Here is a 13,956-nt window from a genome sequence, read left to right on the forward strand (position 1 = left end):
GTCCTGTTCCTATTATTCCTATAAGGCTGCACATTGCAAGTGGTGTTTTTGGCAAAGTGTCTGGCTAAGGTAAGTACCAGGAATATCTGAAAAAATATATATTTAAAGAAAAAAAACTAAGCAGGAAAACCAGAAAAAATTGGGATAGAATAATAGCAGGAAACACAAGGTTTAGGGGCTATTGACAGTTCTTGTTGCTTGCTAAAGACTGTTAACACCAGAAAAGCATGGACCAGACTTCTATCCTACAAATGAGCCAGAAAGAAAAATGCACAAGTGAACCCACCATCTTTCCATGGGCCTGGTGTTCCCACTTTAGTTCTCAGGAGAGAAACCAGGGAAGAGCCCCTGCAGCCCGTATCACTCAGAACCGCCCCTCCTCGGAAATGCGCCTCTGGTCATCTCTGGTCCCTTGGAGCTGAGTCCCTATTTAAATCCATCAGCTGGTACTCTTACTCCTTGGCTGATTCCCGGCTCCTGCATGCTGCTGTCACATAGCAGGCCAGCTGCTACCCCAAGCCCTTTTGGGGACCATGTGTGGTTGTATTTAGCAGGGAGGGTACTGGAATTCCAGTCAGGCTTGCTGAGATCTCAGTGGGAATCAGTCAACTCCTAATGCATAGAAAAACTAAGCAATGAGAAGGTTGCTTCGAGGTCACTGGGCTGGTGTTCAAAAAGAAATAAGGTCAGGAGTGAAAAAGGAGGAGAGAAAGCAATAAATATTTTTCCTGGTGTTGATGTCAGGCTCACCAGCCTATTCTTGTCACACCGCTCCCTTTTTTCCATGCAGACACAATATTAGCTGTCCTCCCTGGTATTTCTCTGTTATTCCAAAACGTCTTAAAGATGAACATTTGCACAGCAAAGACCACTTTAGTCAGTTCTCATGGTACCCTGGGGTGCTTCTTATTTGAGCTTCTGCTTTAAAATATTTATCTCTAGAAAATGCTGCCTAATGTTTCAGCTACTAATGGCCTGGAAAATCTGTCATCTTTTTCCTCACCTTGTGCTTTCTAAGTATAGCACAGATAATTACTGAACATAGTTTTTCTGCAGCAGTATTGATAAAGTTACCATCTTTGTGTAGTAATAGGCTTACGTTGTCTTAGGGATTTGTTTTATTACCAACACATTTAACATACTTATTGTCCTTAATCCTACCAAGCATAAATTTGTCTACAATAGCTTTAGCTTTGTTTAGGAGTGTATCCACAAGTGTGTTAATTATAATTTCTGTTTTGCTTGCTTCATATTGCTTTATAACATCTATGTCCATTTCCCACCAGATTTTAATTGATTTTTGACTGGCTACATTTTCTTAGCACCCCTCTCAATTTCATCTCTTTAGCTTTTATAAATCTATCTCATGCATATTGTGATTCTTTTGTGACTATTTTTTGGACTTATTATACTCTCCTTGGTAAACACTGGTCCCACAGCAAACATAAGGTTCTTGATCCATGGTCTTTCTCTATTATCATGAGAACCGGTTCTGAGAGTGTGTAACAAATAATTAAGAACAAAATATTAATTGAACATGTAAACCACCATCTGTGGCTTTGTTTATTTACTGTAGAAGATTTTATTGCCTACAAAGGAATAAATTTGCCTTCGGGTATAAGAAGCAAAAAGCCGGAGTTAATCCATCTAATCAGTTATTCACAAGTGAATTTAAAGGTGTCATTGAGAATCACAGCTGACTGTGACAGAGGCCTTTCCTGCAGTGCTTTTGCTGAGCTCTTGGTACTAAAGCAATTATAAGTTGGGCTTCTGGCCCAGACCTACATGTATGGGAGATGCAGACAGCAACAAGTGACCTTACCGTGAGCCAAAGAGCTGCTGCACAGACTGTTGAATATTTAATGTGGAAACACAACTGAAATGTTTTTGCAGCAACAAGCACAGTGACTGATTGGGAATTCCCCCTTCTTACAAGTGTGGTGTTTTACTTCCAACCATGTTTGTAGCTTTAAGATGCTTTTGCCATTAAGCCTTCTGCTTTCAAGATTACAGTAGCAGTGATAGATAGACGCAGTTTCAGGCCTGCAAAAAGACTCCTAAGCCTGCTTAAGGGACTAGTGCAGATAAATGGCACCATTTCCAGGCAGACTTTATGGTCCAAAACCAGACACACAGGACATTCCCTGGTCACTTACATTTTATTGTTTCAGCTGAGATAATTCACATGATCTCTTTTATTCATCCTCCCATCCCAGAAAGCACCTGTGTCCTTCATCTTCTGTTTCAAAGGCATTTACAATACAGCTAGGAGTAAGGTTAATTGAGAAAGGAGCCAGATAAGGGACAGATGTATATTTAATTGAAAATTAAAATGCTGCCTGTTTGTTAGTTATAAATCAGTGAATATACATCCTTAAGCACATAACTCTGGTCCACCTACTCAGTGGTTATAACAATAACTTAGCATTTCCATAGCCCTTCTGATTGCTCCATCTTCATGCTGAGTAAGTTCCTCGTTTCACAAACAGAGGTGTGAGATACATAATATTTAATTGCCCAAGCCCAAGGAGGCAGCACTGACACAATAAACCTGCTTTGCACTTAAGCACTAGGCTTCATCCAGCATGAAATATAGCTAGCTGTCACCATGAGCTAGTTAAAGCTTGTACCCTTGCCCTGACTTGTTGTGAGAGTCCCTGTAGGGGCAGGTCTGTCAGTGTTGCTGCCTCTTACACCCAGGGTTTTGGTGTTGGATGGATCCAGGTGATGCTGTTGGGCTGCATCCTGTGAGATATCTCAGGAGGTGCCAAAAAGCAACTGAGAGGGATATGGGCTTGAGACTGGAGGTGGAAGTGGCCAACATAAAATTCAGGGAATATTGGATTTGGTAGGTTTTGCAGGAGACAGAAGCCTTGAAGAGGAACAGGGTATTGTAAGAGGAGGGGATGTAAGACTGAAGTAGTGGGGTATGGGAGGAGACTGGGATCATGGTGGATGTCCTGTGATGGAAGGCAAGTAGGAGCTATAAGGTATGAGAAGTGTGAGGGTGTCAGTTCATGTCAGATTATCTGCTCTTCATACATCTGAACTCAATTAAGCATGTGGTCTGACCACTTATTCACAGTGGCTGCAACACCAACCCAGCAGCTGCTGAGACAAAGCTGCTGCCTGTGGCTGGACTGGACATGAAGGTTTCATGCCTCCCACCACTAGCAAAACAGTCAACTCCCATCTCTGGCAAGTGCTTTAATTCCTCACAGCCCTCAATATCCTGCCTGTGGCACCTTTTCAGAGGTGCTTATGAGACGAGGGTCACAAGGCTGTAGAAACGCAGCTATGCAGCACAGGGTAGGAGAGGTAAGTATGGGAACTTGATAGTAAAGGAAGATTTTTTTTTTTTTTTTTTTTGGTAGCAAAGCAGTATATTCATCCCAATTACTTGGAGAGAATCCAAATGTCATTTTCAGACATTCTGGTATGGCTGTGGGCAAACAGTCTAGCATTTCTGCTCCAAGTTTAGCAAAAAACATAAGCCAGGATTGTTATTAAGCATATAGCAATGAGAAAAACGTAAAATACTGTACATGTGCTTCCAGACATATAAAGAAAAGTATTTTAAGGAGCAATTGTTATAACTATTTTCCATGGATGCAGAACATCTAGGAAAGACTCTATCTGGACTTTCTGTGACTGGAAACAGCCCTCAGTCCAAGGCCGAATCTTTCATTGATTCTTTTCAGCTTAATGCCAAAATGTCCAATTCCTATCAGCTTTTGAAGTATTACTTGGTTGTGCTTTTGCTGCTTGATGAAAAGGGGGCTCCTTGATCACTGAGTAGCTCCTGTTCTTCAGAAAGATGTTGCCCTTCCAAACTGTGGTAGGATTCTATGAAACTCAGCCCAGGAAGAGCAGAGAGCACCGAGGAAGCTGGCAGAAATCAACCCCCACATTAAGTTAAATATTAAATATTTGCGTTTAATGTACAAAAGCAAACAAAACCAATGACAAACAAACAACCCCCAAAAAATCCCTAAACCCCACAACAAAAAAAATCCACAAAAAACCCTCAAGCAAAAATAATTTTTAAAAAATAACAAAAAAATCCCACAAAATAGTTTTTTCCCAAAAAGACATTTTTCTGAAACAATCTTTGTCAAAACCTGATAAACTGCCTCTCACTTCAAACTACCTCCAAAGCAAGCTTTTCCTTGAGTGCATATATTTCTGCCTCCTGCTAATGACTTGGCAAGCAGTGAGATGTGGTCGCTGCTACTAGCTCACTAAAGCCTTGTTTGGGGAACAAAGAGACATCTCCATTGCTGGAGAAGTGGCACCTGTTTTGTGTGAATAAGCAGAAGTCCTTAGCCAGCTTATACCAGAATAATTAAGGCAGTGTAAGCCCTTATCCCTGGCTTTACACAGATAGAAGAGTAATTCCAATTTAATTTATTAATGTAAATTCAGATGAGCAAACTCTACAAGAAAAAGGTTTCTCTTCATATGTTCATTTGTTTCTATATTAATTGGGGGGTTTTTTGTGGTTTTTTTTTTAATTTAACCATTTTAGCTAAAAAAAAATTGTACCTTCTCCAATTCCAGTTGCTCCACTTCTATTAAAAATTGTAAAAAGTGGTGCACAAAAGTCTTTCCACCTCTGCTCATAACCTGCTTTTATCTTGATTAAATTTTGTCTTGGAGTCCAGGCCCTGTATTATACATTCTTACAGCAATTAGCACAGCATATCAAACATGCATTTCAAACCTCACAATAATACGTATTTTAGAGTAAAATAATGGGATTCACAGCTTACACTCACTGAGTCACTGCTTTCTGCTGCAGAGATTACAGTTGTTTCACCTTTGCTGTTCTGCCTGGGTACTTGAGGCTTCACATAACCATGCTTTGAAGTGCTTCGTCCAAGTTCACAATTTAATGTTTGAAATGTCTGATGTAATGCTATCTAATCCTCTCCAGGACTTCAGGGAAGACAAACTTTCAATTTGGTGAAAAATGTATTTTTGTAAGGTTATTAGAATAAAATGAAATAAAAACCAGTTGTGGAGTGATCATCATAAGGCATATATGGTATGGGTTTCTTCTTGAATGAAGCAGAGGCCAGCTCCTGACCTGCTCAAAGCAATAGCAGGGTTGCTGTCAGCCTCCATAAGCTCCAGATCAAACTACAGCTTCCATTCAAGACTTTTTTTTATTTGTTTTTAATAAGGTTGATGTTCAGGAAGAGGTCAAATGTAAAACATAGGACCTGTTTTATAGGATACTTGAATCCCTCTTTTTTTAAGTGCCATGTAGATTAGAAGCCATACGTGGAAGACCTGAATAATCTTACACGTGGTAGCAATCACTACTCTGCATTATGCACTCCCTTCCTAATATCATATGTGAGCAGATGGGGTCTTTCCTCCAAGGGTGCTCTTTATTCATGTTCTTGAATTGAAGTTATCACTGTGATCTTAAACCACTTTTATTAGAGAGTCTGTTTTTAATCAAGAGGGAAGAGGGATTTGCAGTGAAGAAAAAAAACACTGGTGGGTAAAATGAACCACCACAGAGACAAAAATAAACACAGAGGAGTTTCCTCAATGCCCTATTTCATCTTCCTTTTTCCTTTTTATTAAATAAAACCTACTAAATAATTTAGCATAATATTGTTTTTTATAAGCACTGTCGTTAAAGTAGCTGCTTGTTTTGAACTAAAAGACAGTGTCTGTCTGTCTTTCTTTTTCTTTCACTCTCCTTTGTTTCTTTTTGTATTGCATATACTCAATACAAAATCAGAAAGGAAATAAGAGGAGAAAATTCAGTCTCAGGACTGCAACTGTCCTAACAAGTTAAGGGAAGAGACTGTTTTGCTGCTTCATTTTCTTGGTCCTCCTGCACATGACTTCGAAATGGTGCCAGTAAATCTAAGAGTAAACTCCATGCTAATTTTGAGTGTCTGATCTTTGAAAAATAAAGGTTGATGCAATTATCAAACAATGGCAATTGTAATAACATTGTCTGACTGTGATTGTTCATGGAGGTTCCAGCTGAGAGCTGGACATGAAAAATGCACAGCTCAGGTTTAGCCTATATTAGGGGAAGTGCCTGAAGACTGACTACAAGTTCTGTGTAAATTCAGTGGGGTGCTAGGACATATTTTGCCTTTGCAGCCACCCTCTCTGTTGTTCTGCCCACAGTCACCAGGCAGGAGGACAGGAAGGGTGTGTCCTTTCACCCACCCCAGAGCTGGAGCACTAATACATACTCAATGGACAATTATGCCAATGTGCCCAGCTGTGGTGACACATGCTGTTGGCTCAGCTGCAGGACCTTCCTCTCTTGCAAGACCCTGAAATCTCCCATCAGGATTCATTAGGAGTAGCTAGGCAGAGCTGGAAGTTTAGATTAGACTGCACCACCTTGAGCTGGCTAAACCCAGATTAGGTTTCAGGCATTGACACAGAGACACAACAGATGAAACACCAGTAGTGGAGGAGGTTTGGTCTCCCTGTCTCCCTGAGTGCCTCACTCTTATCTCTTACCACCTTCTGTGGCAAGAACAGGCAAATCACAGGTAGAAGTAAATGCCTGTAGTTCACTGAACTAGAAAGTCAAATAGAATTTGCAAGTGGGCTGGGCCAGCACACCATGCTCACATCATTTAGGAGCAACTTGATGTAGAGTTCAGGCTTGCAGGCTGCAGTGGCAGTGGGAGAGTGGGGAAGCTACCACAGCTGGGAGTGAGAGCTGCTCCTGCAGCAAGGGTTGTATCCTACTATTCTTGTAAGTCAATATTCTTAAACACTTTCTTTAGGGTGAACGTGCTACAAACCCAGAAGCTGTATTTAAAGCATTGGCAGAATGTAAACTCAGCCATTTTTCCAAGCTCACCCCACACCAGCTTGACTTGATCTTGACGCTTAAATTCTTGCACTCTTGACAGATCTTAAAAATGGATGCAAATACATTCGATTGAGTCCTACTGAAACATTGGGGCCAGCTGGAGTGGACCAAACCAACAGAATCTTTTTAAAAACAGCCTAAATCATAAAACATCCTCTCCAGGGAAAGTGCACAAACATGGTAGCGGCGATGATTGAAAACAAGGCGCTGAAAAACTCTTTGCTAGTACTCTGGGAACCACAGAGGTGGTGAACTGCTGAGAGATTTGGGTGGCCTGTCTGCAGTATATATATCTTATGCTTCAAAGAACCATATCCCCTGCACTTAAATTACAGCCTTTTCCACTTGCACGAGCTCAAAAGGACAGAGGAACCAGTTCTGAGTTACCTTAGCTTTTCCAGGGAAAAAGGTCATCCTATTACAGCAAATCTACCTCTTCCAGCTTCATGCTGGGAAGTTGCAGATTTTGGGAATGGGGATAGAAAGCCACGTAAGGCTTTGAAAGGAGAGTGAAATGGACTGAACTGTTCCCATCCCCCCAAAAAAATTGTATCAAATTTTTAAGGTTTTTAAAGTCATTTTGATAGCTTTGGTCCATTTTAAAAATGCTTTTTTAAAATTCTGAAGGTAAACATCAACGTCTTCTCCTCTGACTTACAAAGACTGACTTTCCAGTAACTAAAATTCTTTTACAAAAACCAGGAAATCTTTGATTAAGACTTCTTCTGTATCCTTAGCAAGAGTAGTTCAATAAAAGGCTGAATGTCCCACTTTCATGAACCACATCTCATGAGGCCAAGTCTATAACACTGAATATCCTTCTAGATAAACAGACCTCAACATTTTATTTTTTCTAAAGAAACATAGTGTCTCACTATTTTTGCTTGAATAGTTGGAGTAAAATTAACAACGACTTGAATTTTCATCCCCCACAATGCAGCAAGATTTCTGAGCCACATTTAAAAATAATTTGTGTGCTTCTTTTAACATTTGTATTTCAGTTTGAAGTCAAAGAAAGTCAAAGACAGAAGCAGAAATACCGTGAGAGAAAAAGTAAACCCATAGTATTCCAGTACAGGAGGTAAGGGAACTGACTTTGAGATTAACAGCCAGCTGTGTGTGCCAAAAACTTAAAGGTCTCCCATCGTTATCTTGCAGTCTCCCTTACGCAGATCCCTGGACCAGATCCTCAGATGATATCAGCTGGTGGGTGCAGTCACATTCATGAGTAGTTACAGTGATTAAAGCTAGATGATAATCAGCCTCGCTGGTTTCAATGAGTTTTATTATTCATTTGATTGAAAGGTATTTTCCAATTGTTGTGAAGCAGGGAAATGTGTTTTGAATTCATCATTTTTTAAGCCTCACACACACTGTTTGGCAAACAAGGATTGTTTAGGTTGTCTGGGACTCCTTCATTGCATCCTTCTAAATGTGAGGTTTCCCTCTGTTCTCCAATGGACCATTCTGATGCAGTTAAACACACAGTGGCCAGCTTTGCAAAGCAGTAAGCCTTCTTTAGAATGAGGTCTTTTGGTTTAATCTGTAATCTTTATGGAAAAACTGGACATTACAGTAGAAGGATTATGCTAAATTGCTTTCTGCCACTGAAGAGATAGATGGACAAAGCAGTAGCTCAAGGCATGGAATGAGCATTCTGAAATAAGCATTTAGTCACTGAATTCAGTACCCAGAAATTAACCTAAACTATTTCAATTTACATATGTTTGTAATTTGCATCCTGGCTTTACACCTTACAGAGACTCCCTTGTTTGCTGTTACTGTAGTAAATGTTTGTTCACAGGCTGCTTAAAATCAAGCAGGGAGGTCAAGCTGGGACCAAATCCAAGGCTGACTGCCATACCCTGTCTGACTGCCTGTGTGAATATACTCCTAGGGCTGAACACTTCTCCGTGCTTGAGTGGTGCAAAACTGATTCCAAAGCCTGATACTGCAGTACAGGGGATCCCCAGTTATGCTGGGATCTATGAATCAAGCCAGAGACTTTCATGTGAATGCTTCTCCTGCTACCACTCCTTTTCTGTGCTGAATTGCTCTCTGGAGGTGACTCTGGCTTGCTTTCTCACTATCACTCTATAAATATTTTGCACTGGATGTGTCATCTTTCCTTGGATACATAAATTCATATCACCTTCAGATGACCGTACCCAATAAAGAAATTTGGGAGTCTGTAAGTTAGAAGAGGTAAACTTCATGTGCATGGCTTTTGGACTGGTATTCAGTATTTATTCCTAGTCTTTCTGTGTCATACATTAGCCAATCTCCTGCCCCTTTCTTCACTCATTCTTCTGCATCAGGTGACTGCAGATTGATACTGCTTTCCTATGAATTTTTACTTTTCCATTTGGCACAGAGTAAACTTCAGATGGAAGCTCTCCATGGCAGGATGAAAAGTGCCAAGGTTGAGCCCATCAGCTCTATACAGTTCTGTCCCAGGGAAAGGAAGGTGTCAACCAGGGGTAATGCAAATCATAGGGACCTTTAAGATCATCAAGTCCAACCATTAACCCAGCACTGCCAAGTCCACTCCTAAACCAGGTTCACTGCTAAACCATGTCCCAAGCAACACATCTATATTCTTTAAAATACCTCCAGGGATGGTGGCTCCACCACTTCTCTGGGAAGCCTGTTCAAATGCTAGACAACCATTTTGGTCAAGAAATTTTTCTTAATATCCAACCTAAACCTCCCCTGGTGCAACTCGAGGCTGTTTCCTCTCATTCCATCGTTTTTTACCTGTGGGAAGAACCAATCCTCACCTGGCTACAGCCTCCTTTCAGGGAAGTGCAGAGTGATAAAATTTGCCCTGAGCCTCCTTTCCCCCAGACTAAGCACCCTCAGCTCCCTCAGCTGCTCCTCATCAGACCTGTGCTCCAGATCCTTCACCAGCTTTGTTGCCCTTCTCTGGACCAGCACTTCGGGGTCCTTTTCACAGTGAGGGCCCAAAACTGGACACAGCACTCAAGGTGCTGAGTACAGAGAGACAATCCCTGCCCTGGTCCTGCTGGCCACACTGTTCCTGATACAAGCCAGGATGTCATTGGCCCTCTTGGCCATCTGGGCACACACTGGCTCATGTTCAGACCAGCACTTCCAGGTGCTTTTCCAAGGGCACCTTTCCAGCCACTGTTGCCCAGCCTGTAGCACTGCATGAGGTTACTGTGACCCAAGCACAGGACCCAGCACTTGGCCTTGTTGAACCTCATACCATTGGCCTTCGGCCATTGATCCAGCCTGTCCAGATCCCTCTGCAGAGCCTTCCTACCCTCTGGCAGATCAACACTCCCACCCAATTTGATATCATCTACAAAGTTACTGAGAGTGCCCTCAATCCCCTGGTCCAGATCATCGACAGAGACACTAAATGGGACTGGCCTGAGAACTGAGCCCTGGGGTCACCACTTGTGACCAGCTGCCAGTTGGATTTAACTGCGTTCACTGCTACTCTCCGGGCCCAGCCATCCAGCCAGTTTTTTACCTGGTCAGGAGTGCACCCATCCAAGACATGGGCTGCCAGCTTCTCAGGAAAATATTGTGGCTTTGGTGACTAAAGTCCAGGTAAGCAACATGCACAGCCTTTCCCTTACCCACAAAAGTGAGTCACCTTGTCATTCAAGGAGATTATACTGGTCAAGCTGAGCCTACCTTTCATAAATCCATTGTGGCTGGGCCTGATCCCCTGATTGTCCTGTATGTGCCATGTGATGGCCCTCAAGATGATCTGCTTCCTAACCTTCCCTGACACTGAGGTCAGGATGACAGGCCTGTGTATTTGCAGATCCTCCTGCTTGCCCTTCCTGTAAATGGGTGTTACATTTATTCACTTCCGGTCAGCTGGGACCTCTCCAGTTAGCCAGGACTGCTGGTAAATGATTGAAAGTGGCCTGGCCAGCTCTTGCACCAGCTCCCTGAGTACCCTTGGTTGTACCCAATGGGTGTGCTCATCGGGGCCCATAGACTTCACGGTAGCTGCAGAGCTTAGCAAGTGCATGACTTTCTGTGGGGGGATACCATTGCTCCCTGGGCAAGTTGTCAGGTCTTTAGTGCCCTTCCTGCACACCTTCTGTGCCAACTGCCATGCAGACTGTCACCCTGTTGGTATCACTGCGGATCACCAGGGCTGCCAAAGTGGTTCTTTTATAGGCATGAGGGCATTTGGCCACCTCTGTCTCCAACCCCACCGAGGTCCCACTGTCTGCTGTCATGTGAGCTGCAGGATCCCAGAGGCTCTCTCGGCTCCCCCTGAGGTTCTCCCAGTTTGGAAAACCTCCCCAAGCACTACATGAGACCACTCCACAGTGGATCACGCCAGCATTGGAGCCACTCACCTTGCAACAGAGTGCTGCTTTCAGTTACAACATGATTCAATCTCCTGCTGTTGCTCCTGGAACCATCCAGATCCACTGCATGCAGGTGTCTGTAGGGCCCAGGGGCCTGTCTGTAGCTTTGCAGCTCACATGAGATGATGTTTTCTGTGCACTTGCCCATCTTGCTCTGTGGTCAGAGCACATGACTCTCCCTCGTTCTCCTTTCAGCCTGAGGCTGCCTCTGCCCTTTGGACTGGCAGGATGTTGCACAGCATCAGCGATGAGCAGCTACAGAGATAGCACATGATGTTGTCTGGGGTGCCAGGGTCATGCAAGTCCGTCCCCACTGTCCAACAGCTGCAGGGGCCCATTGCAAGTTATTGGTGCACTTCAAAACACAGGAATATTTACCCATGAAAAAATAAAAGTGTTTTACAGAAATGGCCCAATGTTTCTCAGTGAGGGTCGTGAACCCCTTGAAGGTTACAAGAGCATTCAAAAGGGTCATGAAATTTTAGACAGCAGAAATCAGCAGCAGCTCAGTTCCTCCAGAGAAGCAAAGTGAGAATCGGCTGTCAGTGCTTGCAATAGCAAGGGAATTGCTAATTACACTCCTTTAATGGCTATCAGCACTCAGTCCTGGCAGGAACAGGGAGGAAAGGACAAGCATTTAATCCCCCACCCTTGCTCTCTCGCCCTGAAAGAAGGAAGCTGCAGTGGATTTGGGAAAGAGACAGTCACGTCGAGAAAGATGAACCAAAAGGGGAATGTGCTTTGTAAATGTTTGACAAACCCTAGTAGAGTATAGTGTTCCTGCATTAGAGGAGGATAAGGGAAACAGTGCCTCTACCTGCAGGACAGTATTTGGGGCTTGGTATTTGGTAACACCACCTTATCCATAGTCTTCAACAACCTCTGCCATTTTGTTTATTGCTTTTCTGCTTCCCGCAGTGTTTCATTTCATCGGCTTAAGGGTCACTGCAGTGTTTTCACTTAATCACTGTACAAATGATTTAGCTGGCTCACTTATTTCCTTTTTTCCTTTATTCACGTACTCTTTGGACCCTGCAGAGCAAAATTCTGGTGTGAAAGGTTTAAGACTGCAGACAGTTGTGAAACTACTTTGGCAATTTAGCATCTCTGGTTGAGATTAGTCTTAAAGTTGTTATGTGACATCTGAAGACAAAATCCTGTAAATCTTTCTAAAATGCTAGGCAATAGCTTCAATATGTAATAAATACTGAAATTCTGTAAAACATTGCAATCCATTTTATCATCTTTTCTAAACAGAAAGAATAAAGTCAGGAAATTCATTGCTGAGGAGTTATACTTTTCTTTGAACCTACTTGATATTAAACATTTGGGGAGTTAAAGCAGCCAGGTTTCAATGTAAACAGGCAAATGACTAAATTAAATGTACAAAGTGAACTATTTGTTTTTCCTTATGTGTTGAGTGAGCTCTTAGGATGAGATAATAATGCTTTGTAATCATTTACTGCTTTCCAGCTAGAGAAGTACAGTAATGCCTTAATCATTTTAGTGCCACTACTTAAACATTATCCATCTTACCTGGTTACCCTCCTGTAGGTTATAAATGTTATATCCCTACCTGCCTGTCCTCTCTGAGGTCAGAAACCCATGCTCTGTAGGTGTGTAAGGAAAAGGTTTACAAGCTCCAGACACTCATCACAACTTCCTCATCATCAAAAAGTAACACTTCCTCATAAATGCCATTTAAATGGCTCTTTTTTCATGCTCTATTCCATTTTATTTAAATAAAGGCAGCCTATTTAGACTAGGTTTTAAATAACAGGCATTTACTCTGCAAAACTGCTTTGACTAGAATAATAGAAGGAGACACTCAGGAGCTATTCAGTCCCTACATCTGAGGAGGCGATGCCCTGGGTTAGGTGGGAAGTGAGGAGGAGAGGGGATGCTTAGGGATGTATCTGCTTTATCCATCACATATGGAACCTGAAAAGAATATATGCCAATGACATTATTAGCATGCTGCTGTCAATTCCCCTGCCTGCTTTGCCATTTTTTATTACCTGTTAGGGTAATTTTCTCTTAAAAATTTTGGATTGTATCCCCTGCTGCATCCTGTGCACAAGAAGGGCTCCCCAGTCCCCCAGTCTGTAATGCTGTCTCTTCAACACTCACCTCTGCTGTAACACTCAGTAGCAGCTGTGCTCTCTGCGGGCTCATCTGGTCCAAAGTAATATCTCTATCCTTCTGCTCTGCCTCATATGTCCGTTGATTTTCTTTCCTTCTCATGAAGACTAAGCAATAATTTCATGTGCTTTCATGCTGCCCAGGGCTGCAATCAGGTGGGCACGCTTAGATATATTGCAAAGTTAGCAGCAACATCAGCAGAAGATAGAAGTGGCTCCCCCTAAGTCATGCAAGAGGACTGCTGCCCAGATGGGGAAAGAGCTTGGATCTTTTGTCTTGGTTATTGCTCTAACCACACACTCCTCCTTCCTAGCATACCTCTCCAAAACATACTGACAACAATTAACCTTTTCATTTCATTGAGCCTCTGCTTTTGTCTTTATGGCAGTGGAAACCTCTGTAATACCAGCAGTCCTCAAGGAATGCCCAAAGGATAGCAAAGTTGATTATTTTAAGGGTTCGGATCTGGGAAGGCCGAATGAAATAAGTAGTAAGGACAAATTCACATGCCAGAAACTGTACCTTGTATGTACAGAGTGAAAAGATATAAAAGAGTGTGTGCAGCTGAGGACAGGAACCCTCCGAGGG

The 13,956-nt window shown here is 42.5% G+C and overlaps 1 long non-coding RNA gene across 1 annotated transcript in view; it reads right to left on the reverse strand.

Moving 5' to 3' along the window:
- The window catches only part of LOC116450461, a 31,320-nt gene extending 17,728 nt beyond the window's left edge, over positions 1-13,592 (reverse strand). Inside the window, exons 1-2 of the long non-coding RNA XR_004242805.1 lie at positions 13,357-13,592; positions 11,215-11,481 (exon numbers count right to left, since the gene is read on the reverse strand). This is a non-coding gene — a long non-coding RNA (uncharacterized LOC116450461). The remainder of the gene's footprint in view (positions 1-11,214; positions 11,482-13,356) is intronic.
- Positions 13,593-13,956: the final 364 nt, after the last annotated feature.

Source organism: Corvus moneduloides, chromosome 1 (assembly GCF_009650955.1).
Source record: "Corvus moneduloides isolate bCorMon1 chromosome 1, bCorMon1.pri, whole genome shotgun sequence".
Lineage (NCBI taxonomy): Eukaryota > Metazoa > Chordata > Aves > Passeriformes > Corvidae > Corvus > Corvus moneduloides.